Raw genomic sequence first — 18,410 nt, 5'->3', positions numbered from 1 at the left:
TATGCTTCTCCTCAATGAACTTCAGAGTAACCCAGCTCTGAATCAATGGCCAAATTACATCAATGGCTCTACTGTACTCTACAGACTTTGGTTCATACCATCAGCAAAATTGCCCCTGTAGTATAATCTATTCTAACCTCGCATTTACGTCAGAGTTTGAGGGGGCTGTTATTCCCCACAACCTGGTTTGATGGACCACAACACTTCCCATTCAGGGCAGACCTAAAGAAGTGGAAATGACTGAGATACCAGTCCATAATGTAATATAAATACTGCTTTAACAAATAACCAAATTTTAAAGCAAATACCCTAACTTAATCAGCTTTTTGTTAGCAGTTAACTAAAGAAAACAATAAAGGACACATACATCAGCCACACAGAGATAAACTAAAGTGATGTTTCATTATAAAGCAGATCTCATCCCACAGGCCACAGGTCACATTCAGGGTAACTGAAGTGATCCGCCACTGCTTTCAGCATAATGATATGGGGACCTAAAAAGAGAGGAGCAAGAGAAAACACATATGTATCAATTTCATTTCACTGCATACTGAAACAATTATAAGGTGAATGAGAGCGTGTGCAAAAGCAGGGAGCAGCTTCTCTGTGCGTTTTCTCAAGAGGAACCATGCACAGCACCAGCTTTGTCATTCAGTTGTTACCACCACAATTACACCATGGCCCATGGGGACCCCTAATTTAAAAGACAGGCTAGAGACAAAGTGTAATGAAAAAAAAAGTTATTTTTTTTTTAGATTGACTTAAATGGTAAGAGCAGTGCAGAGACAGGAAGAGAGAGGTATCAGCTATTTCACCTTCAAGGAACAAATACACTGTTAAATCAAGTAGAGAAGAAGGAGAACATAGATGTCTAACGAAATTAGATGGCAATGCGTTAATTTATAAAAAGTAATGTTACACCATCGACTTGAAAGATCATTTCACTGTAGTGGACTCAGACCACACGTAGAAAACGGTTACTGGTTATGGTGAGCTGTACACGGTGCATATTTGTTGCACAAAACAGGAACGGTGCAACTCTGTCCATTCTGAGACCACTGTATTGGAGGAAATGCTGTACAACCCCAGATTTCACATCTTGTAACATCAATTCCCTTGTAGGCCAGAAAGGATATAAAATATTCTCTGTATACTATACATAAAGAGTAGCATGAGAGATTTCAACATCTCATTAATGTAAATGGTAAAAATTGGTAGCAGAAGTTGCTCCCTAACCGCTAAGAAACGCATTTGGAAAGCTCTGCAGCAGAATGCATGATAGTTTTCTCTACGTACTTAAGAGTTTAAAATGTCTGCATTTTCCGAGTGCCAGCTTTTTGACAAGGTCAATTACTCTCCTAATAATTCGCTGAAGAAAATCCTACCCTTAACTCTTTTTTAGCTAAAATATTTTAAAACAAACATCTTCTTTATGCATGCGGTCAGAGATCTCAGCGTTTTTCCTAAGAGCCAAGAATTTGTATTGGATCTTTGGCTAAAATTCTGTGCAGAGGTCAGTGAATTTTAGCAGTGCTGGGTAAGTACCTGTGTATTGCACAGTCACCTCACTGGAAGTGCTTTCAGCATGAAATAAACCCTATCCATAACAGCGTTCATAACATAATTGGAGAAAAGTTGTGTATTTTGTGACTTACTTCAAAGTAAGACTTTTGTATAAGCATTTGCTTTATAGTGGAATAATAAAAAAAAAAAAGTAACCTTTCATGCTGGATGGTCCAGTGAAGAGTTGAATGGACCAATCTAGCATTAAAAGGATGTGTCCACAGTAGTGAAAAGCCCAAAATACCGCACAGACCCAAACATCTCCATCGACTGGGAATTTCGGATGAAGATCCTACACTTGCGGCTGATTCCAGTGGCTTTCTAAAAGACAGAAGTGAAATGCAGATCCAAACAATGGCAATATTTTGGAAACTCTGAATAGGTTGTAGGGATTTACATTGCCTGCCTATCTTTAATGTATCTTGACTTCCTTTTCACTTTTACGTGCAATGCTAGGTGGAAGACTGGAAAATGTTCACTGTGGTTGAAAAAATTGAGAGCTTTTATTAACCATTTCAAAAGGATTATCTTATTTTCTATGATGATAACAATGTTAAAGATTCTTTTCTCTACATGCAGTTCTGATATAATATTGCCTTCATGTATATTTTCCCACAAAAATAGGAGCAGTTTGTTAATTCACAAAGACAGTGAGGTAATTATTTGTAAAGTATCATAAACTTTGTGTAATACTATTTTCTATAAGATCTGTTATTATAGGTATTAATAGTACTCATTAGCAGACAAAAAAAAAGGAAAATAATGTGCTTTATCCAACATCTAAAATTAATTAGTCTTCTGCTCTCACAAGCTGCTCATCAACTTATTTTAATTGACTAGAACACCAAACAAGGATGAACTTTAAAACACTTAAAAGAAAGAAAAATGCATGTTCATTTTCCTTCTGTGAAGAAGACATGCATACAAAATAACTATCTGGCAAGAGTTATGTTTCTGTTTTAACAACTATTTAATACTAGGAAATATGACATTTCCATATCCCATCTCTCACTGCTCACTGAAAATGTATTGGAACTGATGTTAACAAATACCTCAGTAGACAGTTTTAAAAAAGCACAGGGCTAAGTCTGCTATTTCTATGATGTAATAGGAAAGAGGACAGTTTTAAAGTAGTTGTTATATAATTAAAAGCCTTACTAATTAGCAGATTCTGGGATAACACAGACCAAGCACTTTGTGATTTCAGAACACCTTCTACCCAAAACCTCAGAATTATTTACAACGGCAAAACCACACTGGGTTCCCAGGAGGATGGCAAATGCCCCAGGTGGAGGTGTGATGTGGTGCACTGTGATGACACCGAGGAAAGAAGTGGCTCAGAGGTTAGTGACAAGGCAAGGGTATTCCCCAGGAAGGTTGAGGGTCTGGACGCTGGCCAGATCAGCGGTTTCCACCGTGTCTCCATATAATGATTATCTTCCTTCTTCCAAAGTGGTGTACAGTCACTGCTCTGCTCCTACAGACTATTTATTCGCTATTAAAAATGTCATAAACATTTGCTGGCAAGAGCGGTGGTTGGGTAAATGGCTGAGGTTCTGCTACAGTGGATGCTGAGGCCAAGGGAAGCTTTCCGACTGAATTCAACAGGCCCTGGATCAGGCCCTGGGCAGGAATTTGAATTGCTATGTCATCCTTCAAGGATAGGGTTGTAACTGAGTAGTATCACGGCAGGTAACTTTTCTGGAGATTTCAGAGAGAAATTATTTGGTGGAGGGAAGGACTCAGTTTCCTGTGACCTACATACTTGATGCATAGTATTTTCAAATATATTTTTAAATAAATATAACAAAAACTACACACTGCCTTCATATAGCTTGCATCCTTCAAGAAGTAAAACACAAATTCTGTGACTCCTGTGAAGTACAACGTATATCGTCATCTTACCCCCTACTGAAATACAGCTGCTTCTATAATGGCAAACGACAGCTCTTTACCCATTTGTGAAACTTCACTGTAATTTAGTAATACAGGACAGATTCTGCAAGAACTTCAGGCAGGCACAATGGGAAATACTCACCGGACCAAGCCTCCACAGCTGCCTCCTACATTCAGTGGACAGGCACAGGTTTTTCTAAAATTCAATTCAGTTACACTCCTGCTCTAGACTTTTCACGTACAAATGTTTGCCTCTCTCAGCTGGCTACAGAAGAACACTAGCCTGTGTACACTAGCTTTACAATATCTTTAATTAGGCATTAGTATAGCCAGACTGTAACTAGGAGATCAAATTTATCATTCTCTACCTTTGTGAAAACGTCCAAACAGGTAATCAACTTTGGTTATGATGTTTGCTCACATCAATGAGATTACCTGGTGCTACAACACTGAGGTGTGCTGTTCTGGTTTCTACAAACCCTATTCACAGATTTGTGTGGAAACATTTCCCTCAAAGTCACCAGGGAAGCAACTCACATGCTACTGAAATCAATGGTACGCCTTCACTTGGCCTCAGTGGCTTTGAAGAAAGTCCTGATGATCCAATACAGCACAAATGACGGGGCACAGAACTTAAAGTCAACAATTCTGGATCCTTAGAAATTTTAAACATCAGAAAATAATTTAGGAGCCAATGACTAATTGCATTGAGCATTACTTCTATTAAAATAAGTTAGATAATTTTTTCACCTTTGTCTACTTTTTAATTACGTCATAGCTACTGTACCATGGGTCTAATAAATGATTTTACATATTCACTGAAACCATTGTCTTTATCTGTTTGTAAATATTTGGGAAAAAGGAACAGCTGTAAAATGAGTCAGAACTCTGTGGCTAAATGTCTTTGAGCTCTGCAGTAGTTTACATATGTTCCTAAAATCTTGAGCATTTTATATGTGAGGGGGAAAAAAGGCAACAGAACAGAAAAACATACAAATACATTAGCCTAAATAATTCCATCTCACATACTGTAGCCTGACTACCAGCCCAGACCTGCACAGGAGCATCCTTACTCTCACGTGGATCCATGCAAAAGTCAAGGAAATTCCTCCATAGAAACGACTGCTCATGTAGCGTGTTTCAGAAAAGGTTTACAATGGTATAAAAAAATGAGACCTGCTTAATGATAGCTGCTTTAACCTACTGAATGGGTGTATAGAGATCTGACTAATAGTAAAGACAAGGAGCCAGGGCTGAGTATACATCAAAGGCATTCTGCACCTTCACACACATGTTCTATACATATATGTTAGGTATTTCATAGTCTTACTGCTGTAAAATGCCTTGAATGTTAAACAGATGCTTCAAAACAGAATGCATCAGGAAAAAGACAGTTTTCCATCAAAACAACACCTAATTTTTCTTAGATGTGGGATCACGTCTTCTGCTTATGCAAACTGCAGTACCTACACTGACAAAATTTTTATTTTTCTATTTCATTTCTTTCTCAGTTTTGCTTATGTAATACTCTGCATACTAAAAAGCCATAAAAGCTCATATTTAAGAGAAGGATGAAAACACTCAGAATCTCTCAAAGCTTCCACAAAAAGACAAATTGAATGAGGGCTAATCACTGTCTGCTCTGTACGTTGCACTTGTATTCTTAAGCAAATAAATATTTAAGGAGATAAATTCCTAAAAAATAAACTCCAAAAGGAACGCAGAACTGTTCAGTGTATTAGGAGCTATTTGTTTTGTAGGACTTAAATATTTATCTTCCATGTTTTCCTAGCATAATCTTTCCATCTACTTACTCCCCAGCCAAGTTGTTGTGCTCGCCCCGATGGGCTCTCTGCCCAGGCCTAAGATGGCTGCCAGGTGCAACACGGACGGCAGCGAGAGCAGCAGCAGCAGGAACTCACGCTGGGCTGCGTTTCTGAACTCTCCATGGCAGAGATGACGATTACCAGATTCTAATGCCCAGAAATCAGGGTGAGGCCGGTGTCCAGGGGAGATGAAACCTGTGTGGAGATGGCAAATCCACCGGGAGCAAGTGAGGTACATCTTAGGAAAAATAAATGTTACAGGTACTCTTCCTATCTTACCATGCCTAAAAGCAAAAAATCAAGGGCTGGATTATTTGGGAGATGAGTGTCTGCAGTAAGAGCAGACAAAACTGTGACAAATTAGGGATTGTTTCTTGTTAAGAAAAGAGCTATGAAAACACGACAGTTTTATTTTCTCTTGTCAGAGATAACTAAGAATAAAGGGGCACATAACACTTTTCTTACAGTAAGCATTTCCTAAACATTCATAATTTATCTCCATGCTTTAACGCAAATTGTATTCATGCAGATGACACAAAAATGAAATATTAATGACACATATCATCCCAAACATCTGCTTATTTTAGGATGTTGAACACTGGACCTTATTTTTAGAAGAGCTGAACTCACCTAACTCAGCTGACATTACCTGGATTTGCTTAACATCTTTGAATGCAAAACTGGACACTCAAATTGAGCACCCTTATCTTTGACTGGATATGTGATTTCCAGCTCTTCAAAACTGTGTCTATCCCGCTTCTCCTCAAGCCCTGTGAAAACAAAAAACTCGTTACACTCACTGAACAGTCAAGATCACACTCTTCTATTGTCTCTAGCTAAATATCCAGTCATCCTACAAGCAATTATTTGAGTAATGTTTTTAAGAATTTTTGAATAGAAAAACCCCTTACTACGCAAAGAATCTTAAACAAGCCATTGAAGCCAATGAGATTTGGCTTTTTAATACATGCAATTCATATAGCGTCATACCTAACCTACGTGATACCACTTATAGGAAGTGGTATCTGCAGTACCAGAACTTATTTCAGTTCCTTATGTAAACTAGGAAAATAACATTAACCGGAGTCACAAGACTGTGAAAACAATATTCATCTGACGTCTTTTTAAAAACCGCCACCTCCAATCTCAACCCAGAAATTCCTTTTTTTTTTTTGGAAAACTGAATTTTCACTCTGAAATGGATTTAAATCCTTGGAAATTGTTTTCCTTTTAAAAAGATACGCACTAAACCAGTATGTGCAAGTCCTAACTTAATTAAGGACCAAGAAGGAATGTCTGTCAGGGTATATTCTAAGCCTCAACAAGAAACTAAAATTCGTTTTGGAGAAATGCAGCTGTGCCAATAATTCTAGTTGGTAGAAAAACGTCTTCTGCCATTTGCCCCATAAGGCTTTAATTTTAAATTTTAGCCTTGAGAGAGACCAAGCAGCTGACAAGTAGGAGTGAGGAAATCAGCAGTCTGGGACCCAGGATTAGATCAAGGGTCTGAATAACCCAGCATTACATGCATTTAGCCTAAAATTCTGTATTTACATCAATGCACGCTTACGTTTGCCATCACCACAAACAGGATAAAGTTACTTGAGTGCTAACAAAGAAGAAGCTTCGTATTATGGCAGGCAAGCAAAATTAATTCTTTACAAACTGTTATATTTGTCATGATCACTTTAGAGCGTTAGCATTCAAAATTGTTCATAGCATTATATGAAAAGCTGGCATAAAATCACCAATCTATGTAGGATGTTTGTTTTAAAATATTGTTAAAAGCTTAAAATTAATTTCCATTTTAGAGTGATGTTCTGATGTCTGGGCTGTATTTTGGCTCAAGCCACCGGGCTTGGTTAAACCTGACAGTCAAGAAGCAGAAGCCTGGAAATCCACATACATTAACACATGGAAAACACTTGAATAGGCCTTGCAAACCAAAACTGCAGCAGGCAGTTTATTTCTGGTTCTGGTTCCTTTCTTTTGAGAGGGCGTGGGGGGGGAGGCTATAGACATACTCCAAAAAAAGCCCTTTTGCAAGAGCAAGTATTTTCATTGACCCCGTTAGACACTTTCATGTCCCCTTGGCCTTACCAGGCCACGGCAACCAGCTGACAGTGAGAGGCCTCCACCAGCCAAGGGACATCCTGCAGTGAAGGCCTCTTGCACGCCTGCACCTTCCAGGGATCTCTGTGAATTTGCCACCAACAACACTGCTAATTATTGAGATCCCTTTTTCCTTTGAGTTATTGTTTTTCTTTGGTTACCAGCAGATGATCTTTGTGCACAGTAACAGCTTTGTTACCACTCTTTGATATCGTCTCAAGTTGTGTTATGATTAAAAAAAATATACATGTGTGCTTTTGTCATGATTACTTTGCCTCCGCTCTGATCAGTTATTTTCCATTTGGAGTATTCCACGCTGTGGGTGCAACAAAGACACCGAAAAGAAGGCTTATATATATACTCACTGCACGAGCTGATGAGATTACCAGGCTCGTTACCCATCCAATGCGAAACCCAGTCTGAGACCCACACCAGGTTTACATGACACAAGTCTTTAAAAAGCAGGAGAAGGAACCACTGAAAATCGCCATTTTCACCGCGAGGGCCTGATCTGACCACTTGCAGCGAGAGGCAAAGGCTTTGGAGTGCCGGGGGTGACCAGGGCAGTGACAGCGATACGGCGCTCGCTGGCAAGACAAGCTCTCCTCATGAATTAGAGGCGAGGAGCTCGGGTGGCCAGACACACAGTGCTGCCTGTTTCAGCTCCCTCTGTACAACCTTTTGTTTTCTCAGGTGACCAAAACTCTCCAGAGACTTACTCTAGTGTAAGTCTTCTTACCTGAGACTAAAGCTTTCACTGGTTAAACATTCATTAAGACTTAAACCAGAGCTTCAGGTGGTAGAGAGTGAGCAGATCTGTGCCAGAGCTCAACAGTGTGTTAGACTCTTTGTGTCCATTATTCATGATGCTGTTGCTACAGGCCCTAATTTTACGTAAATGAAAGTCACAAGAGAACTGTTAGGATGAGCAACTAGGAAGAGCACAGGAATAGAACGCCTCATCAGTCGGTATTAAAGACGCAGTTTAGTACTACATTTTCTGATTTTGAAGCCTCTTGGGAGTGGAAATATGCAATGCATTTTCTCTGAAGAATGACAAGTTGAAACCTAAGATCTTGAAGACGGTCTTTAAAATAAATTTCTTCATGTCCTCTGCACAACTCCACTCCAATTCCCCACATATGAAAAATACATAACCTCTTATCTCCAAATTCATGTGCCTTACTGTTCCTTTTAGCTACTATTTAAAAACTACTAAAATCTTATCTTAGCTATCGTGTAAACTACTGTTCTGACCCTGCTGTGGGACGCTCTAAGATTTCAGAATTTAAAATCTATCAGGCAAGGAGTATTTTATACCTTCTCTGAGGACAGAAACACGCACACTAACAGTATCAACCCAGCAATACAGTGAGCAGACTTGGGGCAACTGAAATAATTAATTCCCCTCCCCTTAACAACATAAAAAAAAAAGAGTAAATATGAAAATACCTACTTTTCTACTTTTCTACCTCACAACATTTATAGCAAGCACACTGGACAGTATTTTAACATCCTCCTGTAGGAGAAATGACTTTGAAATAAGCTTCAGGCACAGAATCCATGACACGTAAATTAAGATATACTTCGCAAGATTTATCTTAGTTGTGAAAGTAGGTCATGCATTTAAGGCATTTCTAGACTGTTTCTTTATGTAAATATTCTGAAAACATTCTTGTGTGTATAGAATAATATTTTAATTATTTATCAGATTTCATTCTCTAAGAACAGTAAAGGAATGGGTATTTCTAAGAGTCTTCATAGGGTAATAAGTGTAAATACTTCTTTGTAACCTTTTATAGCTTTATGTAGTGTATGCTCAATCCCTAAGGGAATTGCATGTTTGAAGCACACCACAGAAAAGTTGATATGGTAGAAAAAGTTGATGTGTGAAGGTCACACGCTACACACATAGGGATCCTGACTAAAAAATATCATGAAATTCTCAAACGTTTACTACCTTGTATTATTTTGGGACTCTTGGAATTTCCTCAAGACTGCTGTTGGGTATTTGCTAACCTGGCTCTGAGCAAGTTATTCTATGAGCAAAATTAAAGAGAAAAAAAAAAAAGAAGCAAGAGAGAAATTAAGAAAGCAAGAGAGTCTTTGTGTTTGTAATGTGAATTGAGTTTCCAGGCCAGAATGGCCATCAAGAGAACTGAAAAAAAAAACCCTGAAGAAATTCAAATCGGCACTACTATCAATTTATCCACTAGGTGTCACAAAATAATCATACAACCAGATGAAAAGCAATTACACGTAAAATGCGTCAGTGTGCTACATCAATGAAGTGCTGCTTTGAAATGAAATCCGTTATAAGAGCAGATGCAGGAAAATGTCATGAATCTTATGAATATACATACTGTCAGGAGTGTATGGGAACCTGAGCCATGATACACAAAAGCTGTTGCTAACCACGGTGTATGTCATGTAATGGATTAAAATATAAGTATATAAATGTTGCATTAAAAAAAATTCTTCCTAAATCATAAAAGCAGTATTCCATTCTCAGAATTGCAAGTCTTAAGTTGCTTTTCAATGCTCCAGCTACTGGACAAATGTATTACGTTAGATTCTCTACAAATATGTAAAAATCCCTCATGAATACAGGGAAAACACTGCAAAAATCCCAAGTTCTGGGGGCTAAAATGTATGAGGAAAAGAAACAAAAATATGTTATTAATATTAGTATGAAATCGCAACAAATGCCAAACATTGGAATTGGCAGTAACATGCTCATAGACCATAGTAGATGCTCCTCAGACCCAGACGGGGTCTTCATATTATTATGAAGATTAGTGTAAAAAATTACCAAATCGTTTTGTAGCCATTAATGAGAAAATAATCTCTACATTGGAAGTATTTTTGTTCTTAAATATTCCTGGGCCACTCTAAATTCATAATTATGTGTACACCTGCACTCATCCAAAACCCCTGACTGCATTAAAGGATAAAGGTTGTGCTGTTGAAACAGGCATTCTGGTTTCCAAAATGGTCCTTTAATAACAGTAACTCTTCCTCAGAGTTGCATAAATTTTTTACGGGCCAAGTAGACTCAGTATGAATTTTTTATAATCTGTACTCATATGTAATCCACACAATTAAAAATACTGTAATCAATAGTATATGTAAAATTATAAAGTAGAATAGGCTGGTAAGATAAGAGGAGGAAATATACCCCTGACATTTTTTATCTTATAAACATATATACACACTCTGCTGACAAGTGCCATTTCCTAAAGCCAGCCTAAGCAATGTTAAAAACTCTTCCTCCTCTTCAGAAATGCCATGGATTAACATATGCCCTAATACTGCACTGTATGTTAGGGCTGCATTTTGTATGTTTTATCATGGTTGGTTGTAAAAAGCAAGCACTGACAGGGTGTAATTAAGCTCACGATAGGGTCTGGACTTTTTACGTAGTCTTTAAGATGTACTTTGTAAATGTTAGAACTGGCCAACAGTTTTCAAAGCTCTGAAACATTTTCTAATTTGGGGATTATGGGAAGGATGCTTTTCTTCCCTCCAATTTTCCCCCCTTCTTTAGAGCAAGTCAATTAAATACTTGTGCTTACAGGAACACAGGTACGAAGCTGAGAGAGAAATACTCTTTTTTTTTGCTTTCAACACTAGTGTAATTTTATCTGTATATGCTAAAAGAATCTGGTAGCTGTGAAATACAGTTTCAGAAAAACTGAAAAATATTCTCGAAAGTTCTCCCCACATTAAAATTATTATTTGACTTTAAAGAACCCTCCTATTATCTCCATTTAACCTGACACAATTCAGAGTCTCGTGAAGTCAAGGAAAATTGTGTTATCTGACTTTGATGAAGCTGTGATTTCACTTCAGGCAGAACTACACAGAAGAAATGCTGAGGTAACTACTCGCTACATAAACCCCTGCCTCTTTTGATGTCAGAAGGTCAATTAATCAGATGCACAATATCATTAATTCCACTCTGATTTTCAACAAGTTATTCCTTTTTTTTATCTTCCAAGTTTGCAATATTGTTCTTGTTTCAGTCCTTGTTTTGATAGAATCAAAGAACCACAGAACAATTCAGGTTGGAAGGGAGCTCTGGAAGCATCTAGCCCAACCTCCTGCTCAATGCAGGTCTAATTAGATCAAGTTGCTCAGGCACATATCCAATTGAATCTTGGACACGTCCAAGGACTGAGAACTCACAAGCCCTCTGGGCACCTGCCTCAATGTTTGACCACTCTTTGGTAAAAAGATGTTCCTTGTATCTGACTGGCATTTCTCATGTTCCAACTTGGAGCGGTTGGCCCTTGTTCTATGCTGTGCACCTCTGAGAAGAGTTGGGCTCCATCTTCTCCTTACTCTGTGATCAGGTAGTTGCAGACAGCAATAAAGTCTCCCCTTTGCCTTTCTTTTCTCTCCACTTCTCCATGCTTACTATGTGCTTTAGCCCTGGCTAGCCCTCCACTGGGCTCCTGCCAGTATCCTTCTTGTACTAGGGTGCCCCAAACTGAACACAACACTCTAAACAGTCTCACAAGTGCAATAAAACGGAGCATCACTTCTCTAGAGCTGCTGGTTATAATTTGGCTAATGCAGCCCTGGATGCAGTTGGCTCTTTGCTGGAAGGGCACATGGCTGGCTGATGTCAACTTGTGCACCAGGACCCCCAGATCCTTTTCTCCAGAGTTGCTTTCTACACAGTTGGCCTCTAGCCTGTTTCATTGTGCTTTCACTGATGGCAGTATATACACCACTTCTCAAATTTTAATGTTAAAAACTTTTATTTTTTTTTTTTAATTTGAAAGCTCATCTATCCTAGGCCTCACTTGGCCTTTAAGTGCCATGAGTAAAACAGCTTAGGAATGTGAACGTACAGCAAATGTGCTTCACATTAGCTCTTAATGCCATAAATATAAAATCCTTGATACTACTGCTAAAGCAGTGCTTCCACTCACATCTTAAAGAAGCTTTAGACAAGATATTAAGTCTCAACAGCAGCATACAAGACTTACTTTTGCGTAGGACAGGCTTGTAAATGCATGTGGTTCAGAGGTCTTGCCCTTGTGCATCAGTAGTTCACTTACAACGGAGTAATTTTAAATTACATTAAGAACTATAATCATATTCTACTATCGTTTATTTTTCATATCCTCTGCCACTAGAAATAAGCTTGAAGAAAGACATCCAGCCCAATTGCACTATTCTGGGAAAGTTTAGATTTAGATAAGAACATTTATGCCCGTAACTACATGATTTTTTTTTTAAGCTTAATTCAATATGAATAACTAGTTCAACTTGGTTTCTGCTCATTACTGAGCAGCTGGAAGGAACTAGTTAATCACTGTTTTCCATCTGCTTTGGAGAATCAACACTGTACAGAATCTTTTCTGTAGCCAATGTAAAACCACAATGCACAAAAAGCGCTAAAGGAAAATCCTGTTTTCAGCTATGGTTTTTTTTTTTCAGTGCACACTAAAATGGTAAATATTTTGTGGTTAACCCCCTCTCACTCTTTGACAGCACTTTCCTCTGGACAGTGGTCTCTGTGGTACATACCACATCATTTAGCAGTCCCTATAAAGGTACAGCAATAGTGCTGTGGAGAAGCATTAGTGGTCTGCTCAATAACAACTTACTCATGGAGAGCCAGCCTATCAAACCACAAGGTCACCTTTCAGAAGGAGGTCAGAAGGCTGCAGGCCATATACAAAATGACACCTGTGGACTTTTCTGTGATTTACATTGTTAGAACACAAAGCTAGAGAAATATTAGCAACATTATTAGTTTCAGCTCCCCTCACCCCTCATCTTTCTTCACATATGAACAGTGCTCCTGTGGACTTCCCATTGGATTTCCAGGTCCTTTCAGATATTTACAGTTCTCTCAGGAAGGCTCTGAATCCTCTCAGCCTCTCCACGTTGTTTTATTAAAATCAACTCTGACTTGTTCTAAACATACAAGCCAGAACTTAAAATGCCATATTGAGTAAAAAAAAAAAAACCAACATTTGCCTCCTCACAGAAAAAGGGAAAATGAAATAATAGAATTGGTTGACTATCCATGCTACTTTCTGGCTCATCTTCCCCATGTGGTGGGACTGACGAGAGCTGTGTCATAACCAAAGAGGGAAGGAAGTTTCCATTTTTAGATTAGTTTTGGAATCCAGAATCTTCCTCAAAAAAATGTATTTGATTCTAAATGAGTACAAATGTATGTGAATGATGTAAAAATGTTCCACTTAAACACAGAAAGATTGCTGGGAAAAGGCACTTAATAAATGGGGGTTTTATTAAAATACACATTGCTAACAAATGGCAAAAATATCAGAACTGCTGAGCATGAGAAAATCAATACTGCTAGACTTGGTCTCCTATCAAAGATCTAGCAGTGGGGGCCATAAGTCAGGTTATTAAAGTCTTTTTTCAAGATTGATTAAAGTTCATTTTAGTAACATCAGCAGGGAACCCTGGCTCCAATGATATTAATATTGAGAGTGCTAAAGACTGCAGTCTTCCAGCAGAAAATAAAAGCGTGTTTCTCTAGGCCTTCTTGCAAATACAGAACTCACAGTGTATTCAATCATTAGAAAGCCCTGTCAGTGAAAAATATTTTTCCTTTAAAAAAACCTCATAAAAAGAACACTGGGAAATGTTCCCTCTGACTTCTTCTCGCTCAGGCCATAAACTTTAATCATCCTCCTTCTTTTTGCAGGTCTCCTGGGATATATAACAACTGGGGAGACCTACTCTTGCAGATTTCTGAGACCGGCCAACAGTTTGTAATTTGAGATAACTGGTACCAACAGCGGTCTTAAAAGGAGATCATCCAGTAAGCCTTTGGAGACTGTAGGGTTCAGGACCCAGTATTGTCTAACATGCACTACAGGACTTTCTGAGAGTACTGTTGGGAGTCTCCTTCTATTACAGCTTGTAGCAAAAGAAAGACTGATTTAATAAGAACAGTTTACAGAAGAGCTGCATTGTCTTCCAAAAACTCAGCATAAGACAGAGACTAGAGACTAAAGTGGGAGAGAGGAAGGTCCTTTGGGTATGCAGAAGTTTGACAGAGCTGGGTTCATTTCACAACTGTACCACATATTTCCTTCATGATCTTGGGAAAATATTTATGTCAGGTTTTAAAAAAAAAAAAGTTCAATTCTCCTGGCTTCTTTAGATGCTAAAATAACTAGCCAGACTTTCAAAGGCAAACTGCAACCTGGCTGGTGGTATCCCTGAAAACATTACAAGATGAGCTGACCCATGCTGAATGCTTTTAACTACCTGGCCTCAACAGCTGAGGCTATACATCTTAAAGTATTCACATCTGTGCTTCACTTCCACACCTGTAAAATATTACGTTGCTACCTCTACAAGCTGAGGAGAACAAATCTGTAATGTTCCTGAACCAGCACTGAGAATCTTCAGTGATAACATCATGCAAGTATGTAGATTGATACAGGGAATCTATTTCCCGGGGACCCATCTCCTCCTTCTAACTTTGAAAATAAGGCAATCGTGATTCTACAAACCCCAAAACCATGATCATGAGATGACAGAGATGCCACGGTAGGTTACTCTAAACACTGGCTCTAAAGTCTGGCCTTCAGGCCAGTCACGGGAATGAAGAGTGCACTTTTAACTCCTTTATTTAACCAAGACAAGTGCCCCCTCTAACATGTGACTGTGTTGAGTTCAACTGTTTGCTGTGCGGGTTATATATACAGTATCTCATTATAAAGCAGAGATATTTAGATCAAGATCTGACTTCCTTTCCTAAACTCAGCAATGTTCTTTGGCAGCAAAAGGATACTTAACAAAACAATTCAGATCCCCATTTTGAGAAATTATGACTATGCCAATGTGGACATCTTAATCTATCTTCAAACTCCTAAAGAGGTGTCTTAATATATCCTGCATCTACCATAAAGGTCTCTAGCTTGCTTAAAATTTAACATTTGGACTTCGATGCGTTAGGATTGACACACTCTCAAGACCAAACTCCTGCCATTCCACATCACCCTTGTAGCATTCCCTCAGAAGGAAAACAGTGTTTCTTGAACTTCTGTTTCCAGAACAAGACGGAAACACTTTAATTCACTGCTCATTAGGGTGATATTGGCACAGGTAATGACCTGAAATACCTGTAGACATGTAAGAGTAGAGGGATAGCAGATTATTAATGACAGAATATGACCCTTAAGCTGGGCAGGAATCAAGCACAATAAAACACAAGGTGTGGGCAAGTATTTTCAGTCTTTATCTATGCCAAGACACAGTTATATAGGGCTTTGCTCCTGGAGACAAAACCCAAGACAGACATAAGAAGTCTACACTCTGATTTGCTCCTATGGATACATCCATATGAACGTCTTTGGTGGAAGATCACTTTTATATACATTTTCCATAAAAATCAACAGCCTTTCTCTAGCATTCAACTCATTATCCACACTCCCTACATCACCACATCAACATTTTATTCGAATTATCAATGATGGCATCCCATCAAAATTTAATAGCCACTTTCTATAACTGAAGCGTATTAACTCTTGGTTTCACCTATGCTAAGTTTTATCCTTCTCCTTCTTTTAAAATTCTAATGATATTAAAAATAAAATACCTTTCTACAGCATGACTCAGAAATGCATAATATTCCTTTCTTCAACTCATGGTAAAGGAAGCAGGTACAAGCAACGGCAAAGAACTCTCTATTCTAGTCTATAGCTTCATACTGAATCTTGAGTGTCAAATGAACAGGGCTTTTAAAGAAAATGTCAACAACTGTAACAGTTACATAAGATACAGTTAGAAAAATATTTTGCAAGGCAAAATGAAGATTTCTGTCACTTGAGAAGATGATTTATACTTCAGTTTTAGAATGCAAGCAGCCAACATGTAACCTGACATTTACTAAAGGATATCAAAGAGACGTTCAGCAAGATGACAAAAGCAAAAGCATCAGTCGTCCTATACCAGCAGTTCCTCCCTGTACTACGGAAAGACTTGCATAGTCTTCCTCTAAACATTATGCAAAAAAATAGTAAGAGAGGTCACAATACCAGATCTCCCTTTTGGCATTTTTTTTGCTAACTTGCTCAATTTAGGAAGGCCATCTGGTGCTGCTTATGCTGGCCTTTTTGTATTGTGTCTCATGTTGTTCTTTATGGACGAGCATGATTCACGGTTCACATTAACTGTGTGTTTTAAGTTACTTTGCAAGAGAACTTCATGGTTAAAACTGTGCATAAAGAATGCACAGCTGTTGATATACAAATTCCACACACGACAGAACATAGCGAAAAGGATACCAAATTCAGGGATGTCCAAATAGGAAAGATGGCAGGTCAGGTGAGCTGGCTTTCATTGCTGGCTCTATTATAGACTTCCTGTATGACTTGAAATGATTACATGACCCCTTTGGGGCTCAGTTTTATAACTTGTTAAATGGAGATCATAATTCCCTATCTCACAGTGATACCGTGAGGCTTATTCATTAATGGGTTCCATTCAATGCAGGGCAGATGGTCAATACGAATTTTATGCATCACTGAAGTAACATTTAACCTCAGAACTTAAGTGGCATATAGCCTTGTGCCAGTCTCTTAGCAGTCATTTTACAAACATTATACATTCATATTACTGAGTGTATTTCAGTGACATGACTTGTTAGTAGTGCAGATTTTGCATTTACCAATTTACAGGATGACAAATGTAAAATAACATATTCTTTAAAAGCAGTGCAAAACAAGTACTAGCACATCTCCTTGTAGTGATTATAGATGACAAAGAAAAGAGAAAATGGTGCAACTCCTAAACTGAGTATACAGTAATTTAAATGAATCTGTGAAATGATTACTTGAAAGCCTCAGGAATGACCACTGGTAGTGTCTGAAGGGATTTCAGTTTAGTGTTGGGAGAAAGGTTGTTTTTACTGGCCTCTGCCAAATAAAACAATTCATGAATGTGACTGCCATTTACCTGTAGAAATATAGCTACATTTCAGCATAGTAAGGAGTTTAAAGGTGTGTCTTAAAGATATTTATAAAGATATAAATACTTTGCTTACTCTGGCTATAAAACAGAAGAAAAAAGTTATTTCCAAAACATCTTTTTCAAGGTTTCTGAGGACTATTTTTAACTTTATTGCCAGAAGTAATCTACCATGAAGACCTAAGCACCATCAAGAAATGAATCTCCAGCGTGATTGCTATGCATACCTTGTCATTTCCTCTGCATAGATGACCAGTCTTCACTTCTTTCGTCTTCTAATTTGGTTCCCCAGTAAGTAATTCTGTTTCAAAAAAGAACGAAGGAAAAAAAAAATTATCTTACCATTCTGAGGAAAAAAACTGAAAAACAGACATACAGATATTAAACAGAAGCCTTCCAAAGTCTTTTCTCCAGGTGAGGAATGTGCTTCAGTAGAAGGCCAGTGTCCCACTTCAAACTTACTTTGAAAGCTTTAATGGAGGGTAAGTGGGGCATGAATGGTACTTTGTAGAGGGATGACTTTACCCTCAGGGAAGCACTATGACTTAAGATTTCTGAGACTACTCAATTTAGCTGTGACAAACTTTGAAAACTTCAAGTACAGAAGTCTCCTTTACTTTCACACACAAGCCATTTTAAAGAAACGTTCCAGATAAAAATATTTCAACCTTTACTCCTGAATATCAGTCTTGTTCTCAGTCCTTTAAAACTACTATACTGATTGGTAGTAGAAAGATTAACTGTGCTCTGACTAATCAACCAAGCATGGACATCAATGCATCAGGCATAAAATACTCATAAAATGTAGTATTCAGCAGTTTAGTTGCAGTAGCCAGTGACACTAATATTTTTTAATAATGTGTTTGTGTCACTAATATTTTTGCATATGCTTTGTAATCACAGTTAAATATAGAAACCACGTATAAAAATATACACAGTATGGTGAAATAACAATATTTGTTTTCTTGTATTGTGATAGTGATGAAACTATGGGGAATGTGAAACAACACTCTAGATAAATTATTCTGGGTCATCCCAAAG

The 18,410-nt window shown here is 38.1% G+C and overlaps 1 long non-coding RNA gene across 2 annotated transcripts; it reads right to left on the bottom strand.

Moving 5' to 3' along the window:
* Positions 1-383: 383 nt before the first annotated feature.
* LOC147602157 (uncharacterized) lies at positions 384-17,671 on the bottom strand. Of its 2 annotated transcripts, none has more exons than XR_015259985.1 (4): positions 17,597-17,671; positions 5,935-6,055; positions 5,274-5,480; positions 384-494 (listed from the first exon to the last, which is right to left on the bottom strand). It is a non-coding gene; the product is annotated as an uncharacterized LOC147602157 (long non-coding RNA). The 2 variants fall into 2 exon arrangements; XR_015259986.1 differs by lacking the exon at positions 384-494 and adding an exon at positions 1,773-3,040.
* Positions 17,672-18,410: the final 739 nt, after the last annotated feature.

Source organism: Chlamydotis macqueenii, chromosome 1 (assembly GCF_036417535.1).
Source record: "Chlamydotis macqueenii isolate bChlMac1 chromosome 1, bChlMac1.mat, whole genome shotgun sequence".
NCBI classification, from domain to species: Eukaryota; Metazoa; Chordata; class Aves; order Otidiformes; family Otididae; genus Chlamydotis; species Chlamydotis macqueenii.
This window is presented reverse-complemented; position numbering and strand designations above follow the sequence as displayed.